Source organism: Mustela lutreola, chromosome 6 (genome assembly GCF_030435805.1).
Source record: "Mustela lutreola isolate mMusLut2 chromosome 6, mMusLut2.pri, whole genome shotgun sequence".
In the NCBI taxonomy this organism is placed as follows: Eukaryota; Metazoa; Chordata; class Mammalia; order Carnivora; family Mustelidae; genus Mustela; species Mustela lutreola.
This window is the reverse complement of record NC_081295.1, coordinates 144,911,585-144,917,734: the sequence shown is the minus strand read 5'-3', so window position 1 is coordinate 144,917,734 and position 6,150 is coordinate 144,911,585.

Sequence of the window (6,150 nt, the reverse complement as noted above, 5' to 3'; positions counted from 1 at the left end):
TTTTTTAAAAGATTTTATTTATTTACTTGACAGAGATGACAAGTAGGCAGAGAGGCAGGCAGAGAGCAGGGGAAGCAGGCTCACCGCTGAGCAGAGAGCCCGATGCAGGGCTCCGTCTCAGGACCCTGAGATCATGACCTGAGCTGAAGGCAAGAGGCTTAACCCACTGAGCCACCCAGGTGCCCCCAGAAGAAAACTTTTAAAGCAAAATGCTGTCTGCATTTACTGCTCTACATTTATTTATTCAGCGATTGGCTCTGCCCCTGAAGAATTTTCCAGCCAGTTGGAGACAGAAGAGAAAACCTGTAAGAAGGAATTCCTGCTCCAATTGTCTGCTCTTTGGTGATCTGGGCGATATGTGAAATTCAGAGAAGTTCTAAAAAATAATTTTACTTCTATTTAATTTATGAGCCATGTATTGTTCGTACAGCTTTTTAGTAAACTACAGATTATAAAGTCAAGTGATAGTAAATCTCAACTCCAGAGAAAGAGGAAATGAAGAATTAGCAACCTCTCAACAAGAGTGTAGTTTCAAGGTATGTTCTCATGCTTACTCCTGAATTCTGGGAGAGGACTGGCACACCACAGAGCGAGTGCGGGAGGCAGAGGCGAAGAGGGGGTTCCTGGGATGCTTGGGCAGGAAGAACCCTAGTGGGCTGACATACCTCTTCACAACTTTGGGGAGAGTCCAGAGGAGCTGAAGGGATGACTTTTACCATTCTGTGAAGGGATGGGAACAGAAATAGTCTGCCAAATCCAGGTTGGTCAGACTTGTATGGCAAAGGACTGGGGTGGGGAGGTTTGGGGATTTTCTTTTAAAGTGAGTCAGTCTGACACCATCGAGAGTTCTCTTTCTTAGACAACCAAACAGCTCCATTTCAGCAGAGGGTTTTTGGAGGCCCCCTGGGAGGACAGTGGCAGGATAGGTGAGGATCTGATTTCATTTTGATTTGGTGAGAAGCACAACACCTGATAAAAATACCCCCATAGTCCCATGATTCAAACATTTTGCTAGGCTGCTGCAGAATTTCTCTTCCATGTTACAGCCCAGGGATTTTGTTACAACGGAAACTGTTAGGGCTAATCTATGGGCTTTCCCTCTCCCTCGGAAGATTGGGATTTAACATTATTAAATTCAGTTTTAGTCCTTCCCATCCACAGTGTTGTCTTTTTTTTTTTTTTTTTTTTTTTTTTAAGCTCATTCATTCATTCATTCATTTCTTACAGTGTGTTAATAAACACGTTGGAAAAGCTCCAGATCTGCTCTGCCACAAGCTACTGGGAGCCCAGGAAGGTTGAGGCATGTGTGGCTTCTGTCTCATAACAGATGGAATGGATGGATTGCGTGCACACAGGCTTGTGGGCGTGTGTCTGAGGTTACTTCAGCAAATGGGTCAGGGTTCATTAGAATCAGGTGCTTTTTTTTTTTTTTTTTTTGATAATGGAAAGTTAGCCTGAAAATCATGAGGCCAGCCTCAAATCACATGATGTGGAGGAAGAGCCCTGAGGGCCTCCATCCTCTCTCACTGTGAGTGTGAGGTGTAGGCCCGCCCTGTATGGAATTAAGAGTCCTCCCTTGGTTCTGACCTGTTCCCTGTTGTGTAGTCATCACTTCCTCACTGTGGGGATTTATTTTTTTTTTCTCCCTATCGCTTCTCGGCCTTTTGGCTAAGATCAAGTGTATTTTTTTTTCTCCCTAAGAGGGAAGACTCAGGAGGGAAGTCCGTGAGGGTGAGGAGGGTAAAAATAGAGCATATATGACTGGACGAGTCTCTTGCTCAGAGTGACAGCCTCTGCCAGTGCTGTGAGATTTCAGGCAGGACATGGGTCCTGACTTCCGCAGCCGGGGGCAGCCTTTGGGAGGGGTGGGCTGCGCGGCTGGCTCTGCGGTTTGCATCTGCCTGTGGTCACACAGGATCCGCAGCTCTTGTCTTTAACTAGATGTTCTGGGTTTGGGAGGGCCAGAGGACACTTCTCCCTGCCTTGACAAGAGAGGGGACTGTGGGAGTTTTTGTAGCAGGAGCTGGTGGCATTCTCTCTGGTGGATGAAACAAAGAGCTGTTTCTCCTTTAGACTCTGTGCCAAATGAAACTGCTTGTGGTTCTTGGCACGGGCCACACCTCTCTAGGTCAGCTGTTGCTTACCTAGCGTTGGCGCCAGTTTGGGAGGGCGGAGAGTGTGAAGGAAGAGGGGTGAGAACAGGAGGAAGTTAGGAATTTTCCTGGAGGACTACAGGGTGGGGTGGGGGCACCATCCTTTTTACTGCTTTCCTCAGTGGTTCCTCCCTGTCTTCTTCGGTTTCTTTCAGCCTTGCGTCATGGGGTTAAAAAGTAAGCGGACAGTTAGTGGCCAGGTGAGGTGACAGTTCTCACCTCACTCCTGGGAGCTGGTTTTCCTGTAGGGCAATCACAGGGGGAAGCTGGAGAAAGTCATCCAAGAAGAGTATTGGAAAAATCCTTCCAGAAACTTGTCCTGACTGAGCAGAACTCCAAACAGAATATCACAGTGGGGCTTAGTGTTCAGACCTCAAGATCACACCTGCAACGTAGGCACGACTGTGTTGCTTACCAAGAGCTTGAGCACACACTCACCGGGGACCACACACACACACCAGCCTCTGCCCGCCCCGTCCCTGCAGTTAGCAAGAGCCGCCTACCCTGTGTAGTTCTGGCTCTCTCTCCTCCACCTGCCCTCTGCACTAATGCCCTGGAGGTTTGTGAGGGAGGCGGTGAGGAGGAGGAGAGCTTTGGACAGTTCACTTCCGCCTAGGAGAAGGCTGTGCTCACTGCCATGGCCAGCCTCTGTCCCCCGCCTCCCATTTCTCCCCTTTCGGTTTGGTTCCTTCGCTCTGTTAGTCATTCTCATTGAGTCGTGAAATCAGTCTGAACACTCCTAATTACAGACCAGCTACTGAGCTTAGTTGCTGAGCAAGTCCTATGGCGGCTGCCCTCTTCGAGCTTACTGTGATCATGTGGGGGAGTTCTGGGCGCCTGGGTGGCTCAGTGGGTTAAGCCACTGCCTTCGGCTCAGGTCATGATCTCAGGGTCCTGGGATCGAGTCCCGCATCGGGCTCTCAGCTCAGCAGGGGCCTGCTTCCTTCCCTTCCCCTCTCTCTGCCTGCCTCTCTTCCTACTGTGATCTCTCTCTGTCAAATAAATAAATAAAATCTTAAAAAAAAAAAAAAAGAAATCTGGAGTTCTGTACTGAGTATTTTTGATAGCATCGTTCCCAAGGACGCAGCCAGGCACTGCCTGTTCAAATCAACACAGCACTGCAGGGCCGATCTCTGCTCTGCCTGGACTGGGAAGCTGAAACGAACTGAACGGGACTGCCCCTCAGCCCCTGTCCGTTGCAGGCACCAGTCATTTTGTGTTAGTTGGGAAGGCTCTTGTTAGAGCTAGTCTTGGACTTGTACTAGACTTCCCATGTGGTTTCCTTCTAAACTGCAAGCCTCTTGAGGCCCGTGTCTTGTTCCCTTTCCCTGACCCCCAGCATATCTAGTACAGCTCGCTCCTCGTGCGTGTTTTCTCCCCAAACCATGCCAGCCTGCCCTTCTGTGGACTTGCACTCATCTTTGCCAGGAATGTCCTCTCCCGGCTGCAGCGCTCTGTCTCTGAAGTTCAGCTCAAGCAGCCCCTCCTCCAGGAAGCTCTCCCGGCTCTCTGCCTCTTTCCTGTTGCCTCAGGCTTGTTTCCTTCCTGGTACTCTGTGTTCTTTCCACCACATATAATACGTTGGTTGAGGCCCGTGATCTCCTTGAGGGTAGAGATCGGGTCTCTACTCTCTTTTCCTTTCCCTCAGAAGCCAAAGCACATCCCAGCCGGCTCGGTCTCGCCATGGATCTGCGCTGGAGTACATGAATGCCCACCTCAGTGTTAAGACTTCTGTGGTGACATGTAATGGAATCATCTGGAGCTAGCTTGCTTAGAGACTTTTTTTCTAGGGTACAGGGTGAGGCTCAGGACCCAGCAGGCTCAGGGCTGGCTAGATCTGGGACGAGACTAAAGAGCCTGGCTCTTAGACACCTCACTTTCCTATGCCGTGCGTCTGCTGTGTTCTCTCCCTCTGCTGTCCAGATTGCTCTGGCAGAAGATGCCTTACTGTAAGACCCTGGGCTGCTTTGTCGTGGGTGCAGCCTCTGGAGACAGTTTCTTGGTTCCTGTTTGTCAGACTCTGAGAAAGAGGCTGTGGTCCCGCTGGGCTCTGGCACGGTCCGGTCATCGTTAGCCGTGGGAATGGAGGGCTCACGTGGCCATGTCGGGCTGGTGAGGAGGGACGTTATTACGGGGTCCGCTCTGAACGGAGAGGCCACTCTGAAAAGCTTTCCACTCCATTTAGCAAATCTGTTAGCTGGATATGTACCCTGCAAAGGTGCCAGGAGGTGGCACCAGGCGCCTCCTGCCTTGAACGAAGTCTGAGTGGCTTTCTCGTCACCCCTCATTTCTGGCTTCTGTCAACCAGCTGAAGGGTGGAACAGCCAGTCCTTTCAGATGGGGCGGGCAGAGTGGGAATAACCCACTGGAGCTTTGGCAAACCCTGTCTTCTTTGGCTAGGTGTCTGTGAACATTATCAAGTCTAATTTATTCTGGAACTCTGCAGAAAATCAGCTTCACCCAGCTCCTTCCCATGACCTGAGGCAAGTGGGAGGGCTGGGTGAGGAGTGGCTGGCAGCAGGGTTTTATTTGCCTCTGACTGCTTGGGAGGGTGTCTGGTCCCCGCGGGGTATCCTGCAATCTGGGTCTGTAGACAGAGCTGGGCCGCGGCCAGACGTGGCGGCAGTTGGGTGAAGCTACATAACGTTAGTGGGGGCATGTGGCCACTAGGGCCGACTGATTTCAAGATCACAGGGCAGGCACATGTAGCCCTGAGGAATGTGGGAGCTAGATGAGAGCTAGCGAGCCGTCTGGTTCCACACTCCCCTCCCCAGCACACCGGTCAGGGAGGTGAGGGGTCCAGCGCTCCAGGGGCTATACGAGGTCACCGCAGAGAACCGAGCAGCCTCCTGGCTGAAGTGTACTTCCCCAAGCTACTGCCTCGTCCTCCAACCCTGCCCCGACTGTTTTCCCATGCTTCAGGTCCCTTCATTTAGATAAAACGTTGTCCACCTGTCCCCCTGTTGATGCTTTGTGGTTGGGTAGGGTGGCACTCTGTCCTTATCTGTAACATGGGAAGGATGCGGGCGGCAGTAACCACCTTACAGAACTGGTAGGATTAGGTGCAGGAAGATCCGTGCCGGGCGCAGAGTGAGGTCTCAGTAAACATTACATGTTATTGTGTCACCGGTGATAACTGTTTAACTGTATGTTCTTCTCAGAGAGGTGGCATTGTTATTCTCAGTCTCCTTAAAGAATGAAATATCTTAGAGAAGGCTGCTTCCCGAGATGAGGATTTTAGGAGATTACAGACCCATTACATGTTCTTGAAATCATGCCTTTTGAACGAGGCTTCTTAAAGTTTAACGTGCAAAGGAATCCACTGGTGCCTTTGTTAAAATGCAGATTCTGGTTTAGTTCTGTGGTAAGGGGCTGAGGTTCTTGAATTTCTCATGTGCCCCCCGGTGCTGAGGTCCTTGGGGACCTCAGTTTGAGTAGCAAGGATTTAGGGAACATAGATGTCACCTAGTACAGGGCTTAACCCTGACTGCCAATGAAATGCAAAGGCATTAGGTAGGCCTTCCAGGAAAGGTGTTTATTTAAAGAGAATTTGCTCAGTGGGTAGGTAAACTTTCCTCTGAACTTCATGTCTGGAACACATACATAATGCCGGGAACTCCAGCGGCCATGTTGGAACATGAGGCAACCACAAGGATGGAAACCATGAGGAGGATGGTGGGGCGGAAAAACGGAGTTGCGGCACATTTGATGATGTCACAAGCTTTTCCTTGCTTAGCTCCAGACTTCCTTTATAGAAACAAGCAGTTGTTTTGGCCACTATTTGGGTTTCCTGTTATGTGAAGGCTGCTGAATGCAGTGCTGATGCTACTAGAGTAGATGCAGTTCAGCAGCTTAGCCACAGGTTTAAATCAGTGTCCTAAGCATCTTTCTGAGAACCTTTGTGGCATTTGCTGGTCAATGTAGGGGCGAGGGAACTGGGTTGAGAGCTAGAAGCCTGGGGTTCTCAGCTAGGCTCTGCCACTCCCTAGCTGCATGA